Here is a 16,209-nt window from a genome sequence, read left to right as displayed (position 1 = left end):
GCTCTAGTAAACAAAATCTACCTCCTCATTCAGGCATGGATGGCCTCCCACGGCCTCTGCCTAAATGACGACAAAACTGAGATACTGATCCTGGGCTCCGACTCCTCCCTAAAAAAACTCAGCGCCAATTATCGCAATTTCAACATAGATGGTAATACAATCAAGGTGGCGACCGAGGTAAAAACACTAGGCTTTTACCTCAACTCCACTCTATCTCTCAAAAAACAAATCAATACCCTGGCATCCTCGACAGCGTACACCTGCAAATTAATCAGGACTTGCAGACCTTACCTCTCTAAAACTAACTGCATCACGCTAGCTAACGCACTAGTAATGTCGAAGCTGGACTATTGTAACGCCCTCTATGCAGGAGCTAATAAAACCATCATAAATAAAATGCAAATCCTTCAAAATAATGCTCTTAGAGCAGCCCTTGACATACCCCGTAGAGCACATATTTCCAACATCAGGAAAGACCACCACTGGCTAAAAATCAGCGACAGAGTCCTCCTCAAGACACTTTCTCTCACACACAAAGGGCTTAACAACACAGCACCTCCCTACATCTCGGCCAGACTGACTAGAAAATCGTCCAGCCACTACACCAGAGCTACTAACCTCTTCTTGGTAGAAACCTCTAGATTTAGACGATCCAAAGCAGGCGGAGCAAGCTTCCCTGTTAGAGCTGCCCAGGCTTGGAATGCATTGCCTTCTGCATTAAGAGCAAACCTATCCTACTCCAGCTTCAGAAGCAAGGTAAAAAACTGGCTCTGGTCCAACGACAACTAACCTTGTTGCACCTAACGGTCGTGATATTCCTGAAATCCGGTTCCATGACCACTCGGCCCTTACCTTCCTACCTCTCTGCATACATGTACTCTTAACATTGTAAACTCGTTAGCTATCATCTCTACTGTTTGTACTGACATATATGTATTCTTTTGGATATGTTTCCTATCGTCCATATGCATGTAACCTAAGCTTAATTAACCTTGTACCTGCTGCGCCCGGCTACCCCTGGGTTTTGTGCGCAATATCAAATAATAAAACTAAAAACTAAACTATGCTCGTCTGAGTAAACCATTGGGTTGGACAGTAATACTAGATTTCCATTAGTCATTACTGTCGGAATCAGAGCAAACAGATGAATCCAATGAAGATGCCAATGCAACTAAATCTGGAGAGGCCGAACGATTAGTTCCTAATATACTGTCATTTTCTTTTGTCACTAATAACTCGCTTTCTCCACCCAACGATGCCCTCTGTCAACCAATACACATCTTCAAAAGTGAGTTATTATTATCGATAGGTGGACAGTCATATACAACTTTATGGCAGACCACGTAGTAAATCCTGGACTGAAGGATCCATGTCCACAGATGCAGAGGTTTGTGGGCATCTCAAACTGACAGAACTCTTAGACTTTTGGACAGGGCTCACCTGTGGAGCCTCTTGTGTGGTTTTCGTGGCTGCCTTCACCTTGGAAAATGTCTTCTTGGTTCGAGTTTCATACAAAAAGGAGCAAGCCTCCCCTGACGCCACCCTACCTAGTAGATAAACCACCAAGCAGAGTGACCAAAGGAAGGCAACCCGAAGGCCAGGAAACCCCCACCAATGAGGGAAAAAACCTGTAGATGGTCCTTGGGTGATCTAGAGGGAAGAATGTCCAAGATGTAACATCTGGGAATAACCAGAAGAAGACTGAGGAACAGGCACAGGGAAGGGAAAACTGAAGATGTGGAGTACAAAGGAAGAACAGGAACAGCAGGATGTGAAGTACGCAACAGAAGATAAGCAGCAGAATCCACGGGGGAAAAAGGAATAGAGGAAGCAGAAGGAAGGGGGACCAGGAGACCGCTGAGCAAGGGAGTTCGAGCAAACGAGAGCAAGGCAAGCACAAGCTGAATGTTGAAACGCAAGGCTCAATTGTGGTCTGGGCGCATTTGAATGCAGTCAGAGCAACCACTAGACCGCATTCGGTGCTGCCCAGGAACATTGTCGGCAGCCATATTTGAGGGAAAAATGGCCCCCGTGAGCCATGAACGGAGCCTCGAAACTTGAAATAAGGATTGGGAATGGCAAGTCATGACATCATGCCTCTTCCAAAGGCTTCGACCACCAGGTTTACCAGAATGAAGAAGATGAAAGTGGCAAATCAGATGCAGAACATGTATGTTGGTAACAGGTTCCCAGGAACACTTGCTGGGTAGGTAACCTTTCCAATCCACAAGATACTGCAGACGTCCCCTCCGATACCTTGAACCACATAGCCTGGCCACTTGTTAGGGAGAATTCTCATTTTATGGCTCATTTCCCTTACCTATAGAGTCCCCCAGCAACTTTGCTGGATTTGAATGGTTTGTTTGTTTCTCCTGCTAAGAGTGAGACTCTTTTTCCCACTCTTAGGCATTTTGGCTATGTGTGTTCTAGGCTATTTTTGTGTTTAATGCCTATGGAGTTTCTCTCCCCTCCATAGGAACCATCTTTATTTGCATGTGTTACACAGCACCCTCTGGGCAATGACACAGGGGTGTCGTAGAGACCCCCAAACATAGACTCCAACCCTGGGACTGACTACTGTCTCACAGGGCATGTAAAGTCCCAATTGACTTTACTAGTCAATTTGTATGAACTAATGCAGTACAAACCATCTTACTATGGAGGTACTGGGAAGGGTTAATAGTGTTTCCCTTATGTTCATTTTCAAGAGGGTACCGTACAGTCCCTCTCTCAAAAGATTCTGGCTGGTGACAGTGGTTACTACCAAAAATATTCAACCGTGAACATTTTCCTATGGGATTTTCCCATTGTTCAAGGCTACCACTTTTTCTGACAGCCTCTAACATACCGCCGGTGTATTCCTAATCCAGGTCGGGGATCCTTTGTTTGTCCTTTTGGCGGGCTTCTGCCGAGAAGCCCTCCTTTTGGCGCCACTGAGTATCGGGTGGGTCCATTGTGTGGGAGGGGCAGTAGGACCCCTGGACAGGGTTGCCTCAGCAACCCATATCGCACTCTATCCTGATAGGCTGGAGGGTCTCCCGCCAAGATTACCACTCCACTGTGTGAGTGACAGCTAGGCTGTATAAATGGGGATCTTTTTGCATAAAAGCAGGGTCCTGAGGACTGGAAGAGCAAGACGTCGCCACTGGAACTAAGAAGCCAAAAAGGAGGGAAGCCAAAGACATCTGCAATGACTGAACCACCGGTGAAGCCCTGCTGCAGCGTCTCACCACTTTTCTCCACACAACGAGAGAAGATCTTCACCTGCAAGAGCCTTCTTGCCTTGAGCTGGTGGGGCCAGCCAGTTTTCCAATCACCTTCCTGGACCTGCCTTGGTCGAACCTGTACTCGAAGGCCGGATAGCCAGGCACCAATCCACCCGGACCGCGATTTAAGGGAGCGTACCTTTTATTCGTCGGGAAGTACCGCGGCTGGCTTCATCCCTGGGTAGTGCAGTAACTCGAACCTTCCTCCACGACGAGAGCCTCTCTTCCTCTGCTGGATCACCCGAACTGCCTGAACTACCAGGAACAACCGCCACCGCAGGAGCCACTTCTTCATTTTAAAGGTACATTGTTCCGCTAGGCCGCCCTTTCTTCGTGGTAGCACTAAAGGTGTTTTAAATCCTTTACCTACCTGTTGGGTTGGCCGCCCCCTCTCTTAACATTGTCTTTCAACTTCTGCATCCACCTTTTCAAAATCGTTAACCAAAGACTTGACTGCAGCTACAAGAAAATTTTGCTCCTGGGCCCTTGCCCTGTAACACTGACGCCTTATTTAGATTGATTCTCAACTAGAACTGTGTTGATACACCTACTTTTTACAACTACCCTTTTTCCTGCCCTTTCTAAACCTTGTGAAATGCCATTTTGCTCAGTTTTCATTTAAGTATTGCCTATACTGATGCACTGTCTTGCTTAATCTGCTTCACAAACTTATGGGAAGTGTTGCTAGGGTGTGTAAAAAAACTATTTCTATATAACTTGTGCTTTCCCTCCCTTGTGAGAAATTGATAGAGTATCCCTTGTGTGTGGTTTACACAGTTCCGTTTTGCTCAGTTTTCACTCTGGTTCACTCGATCTCCTATTTAACTAGGGAGTGTGTATATTTTTCCTCTAACTTATTTAACTTGCTTTAAGAACTGTGATAGATGTGCTTATCTAGAAGTGTATAAAATAAATATAACTACTTTTTAATACAAAGCTTTGGTCAGTGTTTCCTTGTGCCATAGTACTGTAGATTTATTGTGTAAACCCTGAATACTGCTCATCTCCTTCTTGAGATAAGTCTGACTGCTCAGCCACAGCTTCCAACTAAATATTTGTGGTACAGACTCATACCAAAGGGGATTTATTGCTCTCACCTTAGTCCTAATCTTGTGTAGTGCTCCCTAAGGGAACTGCACAGGATTCTGCCTAACACTGGTGTACAGCGGTGAGGATCAAAGCATTTGATTTACATTTTAGAGTTCTGCTAGTACCTTGATTCAAATAACCACAAGGCTAACTATCACAAGAAGTTTATTTTAAACGAAAGTCAAAAATATGGAAAGTTACAGCCTGGAGACCCTCCTTACTAATACGGCTGATTGTTTAAGGGATCTGTGTAGACAGAAAGGTCTTCGTGTTAAAGGCAAGAAACTAGAAATGATTGATAGACTGTTAGAGAAACAAAGTCTGGACAGTGGTGCTGTAGGGCCCACTACCCCAGCAAATCTAGCAAACCCTGAGGAAAATAATGTTGAAGATGTTATTGTTGAAACAGGTAAGGAAGAGGAGGATAACAATGTCACTCCCTCTGGTCCTCTACCTGCTCAAAGGCCTCAACCTTTGGCTACTGGACACTTACCAGGTCCCACATTAAGTCCTGAATTTATCTCACTAGAAGAAATGAGACTTGAACTAGAATTCAAAAGAATTAGTGCCCACACTGAACCGAGACATCAAGAACTAAGGCTCAAAGAAATGGAGCTCAATCATGAGCTTGAGATGAAGAAATTGTCTTTGGAAAATGCTTCTCTCCCCGAATCCTCTAGATCCTCCCGTCCAAAAAGACCCTGGATGCCTTAAGAGATTGTGGGTATGTATGAACCTTAATTGGATGTATTAGATTGGCTTGCTATGTTTGAATACAATCATGGGCTCCAAGATATCACAGGGAATCAGTTGATCCTCTGGTTATTCTCTAGGCTCCCCCCTGTTGCATCTGATGTGGTAATGGAGTTGGGGTAGGTAGGTGGATAGGATGGATTATGAATGTGGAAAGCTAGCTTTAATATCTGGATTTGGAAAGAATCCTTCCCAGTACCTTAAGAGGTTTAGGACCCTCAAAAAGCATGATAGTACCCCTTGGGCTACTTGGGTGAATGAGTATTTGAAGAACTTAGAGGGATGGATTAAGGGTTATAGAGTTAACACTTATGAAGGAATGAGAAATCTTGTAATGATGGAGTCTATCTATGATGACTGCTCTCCTGAGCTCAGACAGCGCTTGGCTGATTCAAAAGAACTGGTTTCTAAATAACTAGCTAAGGCTGCTGACTTGTGGGTTGCCAACAGGGCTTGTCACAAGGATTCAGGGGTAACTCAAAAAAAGGATGAGGGAAAGCAGCCCAAGAAAGACACCAAAGAGAATTCAAATAATTTCAATTCCAAAGAGGGCCCAAAACCAATCCGAAGGGTAAGCCACAAGGGAAACCAAATCAGGCTAGTGCACCTTCTGGTCCCAGACCAGAAGGAGGTCAGAACATGCCACCATTCATAAAGACATTTGGAAAATGTTACGTTTGTGGCTCTACTGACCATGTAAAAGGGGATCCCAGATGTAAGGGTAAACCTTTAGGGGTCCACACTGTCTCCTTAGCATTCGCTCCAGAGGAGGAAGTACATATGGCCAGTGGAAACTTTCAACTACTAGCTGAAGACCCCTTTGGAGTCTCAGCTAGTGTATCTTTAGTCTCCCTAGGATTGTGGGAACAACATAATTTAGATGTGTATAATTCTATCCCTCCTAATACAAAAGAGTATTATAAAGACAGTGGCCCTCATTACAACTCAGGCGTTAAGGGTTTAACGGCGCCGTTGGCGCCGTTAACCCTTAACACCTGATTACAAGTGTCCCTTTGCGGGTTGGTGTTTAACGCCTGCTTTTAGCAGGCGTTAAAAATCCAACCCGCAAAGGGACCTTGGAGCTAATTACGGCACCGTAATTTATGGTGCCGTAATTAGTGCCTTCCCCATTCCCATTATGCCCTATGGGGGCAAAAATGGGAATGGGGAAGGGCAAATGGTGAATGGGGAATTACCGCCCCACTCACCTTGGAATGGGGCGGTAATTCCGCCATCCACCATGGCGGAATCGTAACCTTAGCGGCATGGACCATGGTGCTAATAGCACCATGGTCCTCCGCCAAGGTTGTAATGAGGGCCAGTGTCCTAGTCAATGGTCAGGAGACCCCTGCCATTAGTGATACTGGGGCCAGCATAACTGTGGTGCACACATCTTTTTTCATGGTGGAGGATGTTACTAAGGCACCCAAACACCTCACCAAGTTAGCTGGAGGGCCTGTGCAGATGCTTCCCCAATTATCAGCTCTCATCCAGTGCAATGAAATGACTGTCAGGATACCTGTGAGTGTACAATCTGATATATCAGGAAGGGTGCTGTTGGGCAATGATATGAAAGACCTGTGGGTAGTGTCAAGTACTCCTAGACCTGCAAGGGAGAGAACCTTGAGGGGCTCTCCTGGGGATATGATAGAAAAAGAAATCACTCCTACACCACTGGAGTTACTAACCGCTATTTCAAAGCAACCAGAAGCAAAGGGGAAACCCAAGACTTCAAAGAAAAAACCAGCAGAAGGCACTCCAGTGCTGCCAACCAGGGAATCTCCTAGGATGTCAAAAATCACACCTATTCCTCCTCCAACTGAGGCTGAGAGTGAGGTACAACCCTGTTTGGTTGAACTAGAGCCTGAGGACTCAGACCTAGTAAGAGGCCACGAACTCATTGAAGATCTTGATCCTGTGGACCATCCTGAGCTGCAGTCTTTACTGGCAGAAGGTGGCACCAACAGGGCAGACCTCAGTAAGGGACAAAGGGAATGTCCAACTCTGGAAGGTCTTCACCATCAGGCAGCTTCTCAGCTTGAAGGGCAAGAGCCTGGGAAGTATAGGTTACACTGGGAAGATGGCCTCTTCTATAGTGAACCAACAGAGTCAATCCCTGGGGACTACAAAAGACTTGTAGTGCCTCAAGCAAACCGACTCCAATTCTTGCAACTAGCCCATGAGATACCTTTGGCTGGTCACTTCAGTTTCAAAAAGACCAAGGAAAGGCTCACTCTCTACTTTTATTGGCCTAAAATGGGGGCTGAGGTAGATAAGTATTGCAAGAGTTGCCACACTTGCCAAACTTCTGGCAAAAGTGGCTCCAAGAACGTGGCACCTTTAGTGCCTCTCCCTGTGGTGGGAGTACCATTTGAGAGGGTAGGAATCGACATTGTTGGTCCCCTTGATCCTCCAACTTCTTCAGGCAACAGGTTTATCCTTGTTGTAGTAGACCATGCTACTAGATACCCTGAAGCAATTCCTATGAGGACTGTTACAGCTGAGGCTGTGGCTAAGGCCCTCCTTGGTATTTTTACCAGAGTTGGGTTTCCTAAGGAGGTGATATCCGACAGGGGGTCAAATTTTATGTCCCACTACATGAAGGCCATGTGGAAAAACTGTGGAGTTACCTACAAGTTCTCAACAGCATACCACCCTCAGACAAATGGGTTGGTAGAAAGGTTTAATAGAACCATGAAGAGCATGATAGGAACTTTAGAGGACCCTCTTAAGGAAAAGTGGAATCTTCTACTGCCATGCCTTCTCTTTGCATATAGAGAAGTCCCTCAGGAGGGAGTGGGTTACAGTCCCGTTGAACTTCTCTTTGGCCATCCGGTCAGAGGTCCTTTGGCCCTGATCAAGGAGGGGTCGGAGAGTGCTCCTTCCCCCACGCCAGTAAGAGTCACTGCCTATGTGATAGGACTCCGGAGGAGAATGTCACACATGATGGCTGAGGCAAGTGATAACTTGAAAGCAGGTCAGGCTCTGGTCAAGCATTGGCATGACCAGAATGCCAGCATGGTTGTGTTCGCTCAAGACCAGCTAGTTCTTGTTATGGTCCCAACAAGGCAGAGGGCCTTGTAGGACAAATGGATGGGACCCTTCAAGGTTGTGGGAAAACTTGGAGAGGTGAACTATCTGGTGGACTTAGGCAATCCTAAGGAGGCTCCTAGAGTCTTTCACACCAACTGTCTAAAAGATTATGTTTCAAGACCAGAACTGGGAGCTCTGCTTCTAGCTTCAGTTCAAGAGGAGGATGGGAGTGAACCTCTACCTGACCTCCTCAGAGGCAAACCTTTAGATGAGAAAATAGAAGGAGTTAATCTCTCTTCTAATCTGACACCTGAGCAACAGGAGGACTGCAAAGTGTTGTTAAATCAATTTGACTCCCTGTTTTCTCTAGCACCAGGCTCGACCCCTTGGGCCAGCATGATATCAATACTGGTGACTGTTTACCTGTCAAGAGCAGAGGCTACAGGATGCCAGAAAATGTAAGAACCCACATCAAAGGAGAGGTCAACAAGATGCTTGATCTTGGGGTAATAGAGCCCTCTACTAGTCCATGGTCTAGCCGAGTTGTGTTAGTACCAAAGGCAGGATCCTAGGAGTTGAGATTCTGTGTGGACTATAGAGCTCTAAATGCAGTCACTAAGACTGATGTCCATCCTTTGCCAAGGACAGATAAGCTGGTGGATAGACAGCCAAGTTCCTCAGCACATTTAATCTCACGTCAGGCTATTGGCAAATAGCCCTGACTGACCATGCCAAGGAGAAAACTGCATTCTCCCCCCCCCGTTGGCTTATACCAGTTTAAGGTTATACCTTTTGGATTAAAGAATGCACCTGCTACATTCCAAAGGATGGTTAATCAGGTTCTGAATGGGATGGAGGACTTCTGCATGGCATACTTGGATGACATTGCAGTGTTCAGCCCTACTTGGAAAGAACATGTTGACCACCTAGGATATGTTTAGCAGGCTCTGGAAGAGGCCCATCTGACCATAAAGGCAAGTAAATGCCAAATTGGCCGGAGTAAAGTGGTCCACCTTGGGCATGAGGTAGGAGGTGATGAAATAAGGCCTTTGCTCAGCAAGATTGAAGCAGTGCAAAGTTGGACAACCCCTTCTACTCAAACCCAGGTGAGAGCCTTCCTAGGCCGCACTGGGTATTACAGGAATTTCATTGAGAACTATAGATCCATAGCTTCTCCACTGAATGTAATCTCTTCTCCTAAGTTCCCAAAAAAGGTCAAATGGAATGAGTAGTACAATCAGGCCTTTGAAAGCCTGAATAAAGCCCTTTGCCAAGCTCCAGTTCTCAGAGCTCCTGACTACCACCAACCCTTCATTGTACAAACAGATGCTTCCAATATAGGGATAGCTGCAGTACTCAGTCAACAGGATGAGAAAGGTAGGGAGCACCCCATTTGCCTCATCAGTAGGAAACTGAAGGAACCTGAAACAAGGTGGGCAACTATTGAGAGAAAATATTTTGCCATTGTGTGGGCTTTGAAGATGTTTAGACCATACTTGTATGGATCTACTTTCATCATTCAAACAGACCACCAACTCTTGAGATGGTTGATGCAAATGAAAGGGGAACACCCAAAACTGCTAAGATGGTCAATCTGCCTGCAAGGGTTTGATTTTACCATTAAGCACAGGTCAGGATGTCACCACCAAAATGCTGATGGTCTCTCTAGGATGTTTTACCGACTAGAGGTAAGAGACTCATCCAGGAGTGGATTAGATCCTCCTGTCCCTTAGTCTGGGGGGGGGGGGCGAGTGTTAGGAAGAATTCTCATTTTATGGATAATTTTCCTTACCTATAGATTCCCCCAGCAGCTTTGATAGATTTGAAGTTTTTTTTTTTCTCCTGCTAAGAGTGAGACTCTTTTCCCCACTCTAAGGCATTTTTGCTATGTGTGTTCTAGGCTATTTTCGTGTTTAATACCTATGGAGTTTCTCTCCCCTCCATAGGAACCATCTTTATTCACATGTGTTACACAGCACCCTCTGTGCAGTGACACAGGGGTGTCGTAGCGACCCTCAAACATAGACTCCATACCCTGGGACGGACTACTGTCTCCCAGGGCATGTAAATTCCCAATTGACTTTACTAGTCAATTTTTATGAACTAAACCAGTACAAACCATCTTACTATGGAGGTTCTGGGAAGGGTTAATAGTTTTTCCCTTATTTTATTTTCAAGAGGGTAACGTAAAGTCCCTCTCTCCAAAGTTTCTGGCTGGTGGCAGTGGTTACTGCCAAAAATATTCAACCGCAAATATTTTCCTATAGGATTTTCCCATTGTCCGGGGCTACCACTTTTTCTGACAGCCTCTAACATACCGCCGGTGTATTTTAATATTAACTTTAGTCCAGTAGGTTTTTATTGCCAGAACTTTAATGTAACTTCTTTCTTGTGTCTTTCTCTAAACTCCTAACCCAGGTCGGGGATCCTTTGTTCATCCTTTTGGCAGGCTTCTGCCGAGAAGCCCTCCTTTTGGCGCCACTGAGTCTGGGGTGGGTACATTGTGTGTGTGGGATGTCTCAGCCCACTCATCCAAGCCCTGCAACATCACTAGGCCTTGCTGGCAGCAGAAACATCAGAATGGCCACTGGAAAGCATGCTGCTCGCCAGAAATCACCAGAAAATGTGCAGTGAAAACCTGAAAAATAGGCTGCCATCCACTTTTGCCTATCTTAGTGAGCACCGGAGACCACTGCCAAAACCCATCCTTTGGCTGCTCACAGAGCAAAATCTCTGCCAAGGAATAAAGAGCTGTCTCAAAAATCCCTTTTTATTTGGTGTCAAATTTGCTAAAATCATGGCTCACAAACCACCTAAAAAGATCCAACATCCTTGTTGGGTGTTCCACATCATTATTCTGCAAGTATCCACATAAATCCAATGTCAGAAAGAATCATGTATTATTAGAACAAAATCCACTTTTAAAGATATGTGATGGAAAGACAGCTGTCAACATGGGTGTAGTACCGTTACCCGCCTCTGTCAGGTGCTGGTGATTTATAATTCTGACAGGAGAGCTGTGTTTCAGAAGTTAAGTATGCCAAAGAAGAGAATTCCATCAAAATGCCACATAGAGTGCCACACAGTGATTTCATTGTTGAAAAAGACTTGATTTAAAGATATGTTGCTTATTGTGAGTTTATAAATGTATTTTTTTTTACAAGGAACTATGTTGCAATTGACTAGAAGGTAATCTGATTTAGTTAAAACTTCAAAAGGCCTTCTGTTCATGGGAACCCTTCACACCTTATCCCTAGACAAAGAAGCTTCCTTCTGCCCTTGGCAAAGAGATTGACAGACTGGTGTGAACAGGAACTGGGGAGAGGCACCCTGGCCTGTTGCTCTCAGTCAAGACAATGGAATCTTTGGGATGAATAGAATATGCTGATTTGGGTGTGACTGGTCAACAACTGCTCTGGGAGAGACAGGACATGTGACCTCTGAGGCAGCTAGATCTAGGGGCGGAGACAAACCATTGCAGATTCAGGTAGCCCAGCAAATATATGTTTTATAAAATTGCGTATAACAAATTTTACCAAGCTGACAGAAATATGAAACTTTGGGATTCTTAAAATGAAAAATTCACCCACAATTGAAGACTAAGCTGGATGCCGTGTGATGTTCTGAGACCAAACCCCGGAATTATTAATATTGCAGCTGCAGTGTTGTTGCTATGAACATAAGAATTTACAGGAATGTGTCCAGAGAGGATATGTATGTTTGTGTAAAATTTGGTGCAGAACCAATATTGGGAAACCCACCAAAAGTGCAAATAATTTGTCATTTCTGAACTAGAGCTCTTAGGAAGATCAGTGTTGGACAAGAATGTACCTTAAGTAATTTGTGATGTGTATATGTATTATGAACAACTTGTGTATCTGGGAAATATGTTTTTTGGGTAACATTGATTTTCTCTGTAAAAAAAGGGGAGGTATTTCAGTTAAGCCATAAACATGACACTGAGTGACACGCAGATTCTTTCTCCAGTCAGGGGACAGAGAATCCTCTAACCTATCAAATCCTTAGGGGGTTGGGCATAGAGAATCAGCCTACCCACCCACTTTGGAAACACATAAAAAGAAACACTCTTTTTTCCACTACTCACCGATTCCTGCGAAGCACTCTGCCAGACCAGATCCAGACAATATCCAGACAGAGATACCAGACTCCAGATCTAGATCCAGAAACCAGAATTCTAGAACCCAAACTCTAGAACCTTGAAGCAGAGAAGCCTAAACCAAAAGCTGAACTTTTCTCAGCAGGCCTGTAGAATCTAGCAACCTGATTCTCACATTCCACAGCAGGGCTGAGCTGTTCTATTCTAGCCAAGAACCCTGTGCTAGAACCAAGGTCCAGACCCAGAAAGCAGAGCTGTATCCAAGACCCGTCAGATCCAGTTCAAGAGGCCGCAGACCGCCGTGCAGTGCTGAACACAGAACCCAGAGGGCCTGAGACCTGTCCGGTGGCGAGAGTGAAGCCAAACCCCTTGACCAGATCTTTGACGAGGCCCATTCCACTCCAAAGCTAGGAGTGAGTATCTGGTCTAGAACTGTACTTAATCAAGCTCTTAGTTTAAAGTAATCCTCTTCCATCCATTTTAACCTGTCCAGAACTGCATTATAGAATCTTGTATCCATCGTATTGGTTCCGAATCTTTAAAGCGCATCTGTCATTTCTGAAATCTTGATTTTATTTCTGCAAAATCTACCTTCACGAAAACATCCGTAACTTTTGAACCGCACGTCCTAGAAGCGAAATCTAACTGTAATTTTAAAGCTAAGATCCTAAGATTTCCAAACACAAAACGACATTCCATTCATTATAGTTTTTCCATAATCGCGATTTACGCACGCAGAAAAATTGCCGCGAATTGCAATTTGGCTCCATTTCATTTTCTGTCAAAATAGCTGCTCCTTGTTCTCAATTGCTGAAATTCGTTTGCAATTTGATAAATCATTCATGAATCATTGCTAGTGTTGACCTGAACCAATCTCAAGTAACTATCACTCATCCTGAATCTCTTTTAGTGAATTAAAATCAATTTAGCATATTTTCACTTTCACTGCAATCACATTCAAAAGTATTTTTGCCTGTTTAAAATCATACCTGTTTCTCTAAGCTTGCTTGGGGAACTGGGATTGAACTGCATTCTTGATTGTCTTCCTGAAACCTGTGTGCCCTCATTTCCATCTCTTCATATTGCATGGAGGGGGAGTGAGTAGTCACAGGGGAAAAAGTGACCATATTGTCTTTTGTTGAAATCATATCAAGTTATTTCTGGGTTGCATTCTTTCCCATTATTGCATTTCCTTGAATCATATAAGGTATTCTCTGCTACAGTATCCTTCATATTCATACTCCTAAGTGATTAAAGAGATTGTCAATTGTGTAATATTACCCCTTGTTGATTACCGTCCATATTCATAGGTGTGCTATTCAGATATTCTTTTGTTCATAACAGTGTCATATATATATTGCTTAATTCTTTAAATAAACCTTTTAATTTGCAAAACAAACCTACTTCTTGGCTCAGTGAGGCCAGGGGAATTCAAAGAGAGGGGCGTTATATAAGGGTTCATCATCCAGATTTAAAGAACTTTGACATAAAAATATATAAATAAGGGCTTCCATTGGGCATCCCATCCTAAGCAATGACTTAGTTGGATTGCTGGATTGAAGTTACTTACATGTGGGAGGGGCAGTAGGACCCCTGGACAGGGTTGCCTCAGCAACCCATGTCGCAGTCTATCCTGATAGGCTGGAGGGTCTCCCGCCAAGATGACCACTCCACTGTATGAGTGACAGCTAGGCTGTATAAATGGGGATCTTTTTGCATAAAAGCAGAGTCCTGAGGACTGGAAGAGCAAGATGTCGCCACTGGAACTAAGAAGCCAAAGAGGAGAGAAGCCAAAGACATCTGCAACGACTGAACCACCAGTGAAGCCCTGCTGCAGCGTCTCACCACTTTTCTCCACATGACGAGAGAAGATCTTCACCTGCAAGAGCCTTCTTCCCTTGAGCTGGTGGGGCCAACCAGTTTGCCAATCGCCTTCCTGGACCTGCCTTGGTTGAATCTCCCGTACCCTGTAATCGGGGGCCGCATAGCCAGGCACCAGTCTACCCAGACCGCGATTTAAAGGAGCGTACCTTTGATTCGTCGGGCAGCACCGCGGCTGGCTTCATCCCTGGGTAGTGCAGTAACTCGAACCTTCCTCCACAATGACAGCCTCTCTTCCTCTGCTGGATCACCCGAACTGCAGGACTACCAGGAACAACTGCCACCGCAGGAGCCACTTCTTCATTTTAAAGGTACATTGTTTAGCCAGGCCGCCCTTTCTTTGCGGTAGCACTAAAGGTGTTTTAAATCCTTTAACTACCTGTTGGGTTGGCTGCCCCCCTCTCTTAACATTGTCTTTCAACTTCTGCATCCACCTTTTCAAAATCGTTAACCAAAGACTTGACTGCAGCTAAAAGAACATTTTGCTCCTGCGCCCTTGCCCTGTACCACTGACTCTGGCACAGGCCTACTGACTCTGGCTACATTTGTTAGACCTGCCTTCTTTAGATTGATTCTCACATAGAACTGTGTTAATGCACCTACTTTTTACAACTACTCTTTTTCTTCCCCTTTCTAAACCTTGTGAAATGCAATTTTGCTCAGTTTTCATTTAAGTATTGCCTATACTGATGCACTGTCTTGCTTAATCTAGTGCACACATTTATGGGAAGTGTTGCTAGGGTGTGTAACAAACTCTTTCTATATAACTTGTGCTTTCCCTCCCTTGTGAGAAATTGATAGAGTATCCCTTGTGTGTGATTTACACTGTGTTCCGGTTCGCCCAGTTTTCACTCTGGTTCACTGGATCTCCAATTTAACTAGGGAGTGTGTATATTTTTCCTCTGACTTATTTAACTTGCTTTAAGAACTGTGATAGATGTGTTTATCTAGAAGTGTATAAAATAAATATAACTACTTTTTAATACAAAGCTTTGGTCTGTGTTTCCTTGTGCCATAGTACTGTAGGCCTATTGTGTAAACAATGAATACTGCTCATCTCCCTCTTGAGATAAGTCTGACTGCTCAGCCACAGCTACCAACTAATTCTTTGTGGTACAGACTGATACCAAAGGGGATTTATTGCTCTCACCTGTAGTCCTAATCTTGTGTAGTGCACCCTAAGGGAACTGCACAGGATTCTGCCTAACACCACTAAATATTCCAGTTGTTGGTCATCTGTTACGACTGGTGGAGAAATTACTGTCTTTCTGGTTGAAGAATGATAGGGTTTCAGAAGAGAGGTGTGTAACACAGAATTAATGTGTTTCCACAACATGGGTAGTTTTCAATGAAATGCCACAGGGTTTATTATTTTGATTACTGGAAAAGGTCCATATAAACCTTGTTATAGCTTATTGGGTACTAAGTGTTTAGGAAGGTGTTTGGATGATATCCAGGCCTCATCGCCTATATCATATATAGGAGATGGGTGTTGTTTTCGATCTGTAAATCTCTTTGTGGACTCCCTGGCCATCAACAGATGGCCTTTCACATTCTTATGAGTGGTTTGTAGGTCACAAATCCAGGCATCTACGGAGGGTGCTCAAGTAACCCCAACTACATTTGCAGGTAAAATGGAAGGGTGAAAACCAAAGTTGAAGAAGAAGGGACTAGTGTTCAAGGATGAGTTATCTGTGTTGTTGTAGGCAAACTCAGCTACTGGAAGAACAGTCACCCAATCGTCCTAGACTTGAGAAGAAAAGCACTGCAGGTAATGCTCAAGGGTTTAGTTGACGCTTTCGGTTATCTTATTACTCTGAGGATGGTATCAAGATGACAGGGCTCTTTGTACACTGAATAACTGGCAGAGCTAGGACCAGAAACGTGATGTATCGTGAGTACCCAGGTCAGACAATATGGTAGATTGCAGCCCATGTAGACGATAGATCTCAGAAAGAAGTACATCAGCCATTTCACAAGCTGAGGGTAATTTGACCAGCGGATTGAAGTGAGCCATGTGAGAGTAGAGATCTATGGTAACCATTATGATGGTACATCTATTTCACTGTG

The sequence above is a fragment of the Ambystoma mexicanum genome, chromosome 4p (genome assembly GCF_040938575.1).
Source record: "Ambystoma mexicanum isolate Mex_15411 chromosome 4p, UKY_AmexF1_1, whole genome shotgun sequence".
Taxonomy (NCBI): domain Eukaryota; kingdom Metazoa; phylum Chordata; class Amphibia; order Caudata; family Ambystomatidae; genus Ambystoma; species Ambystoma mexicanum.
Note: the sequence above shows the minus strand (reverse complement) of the source record.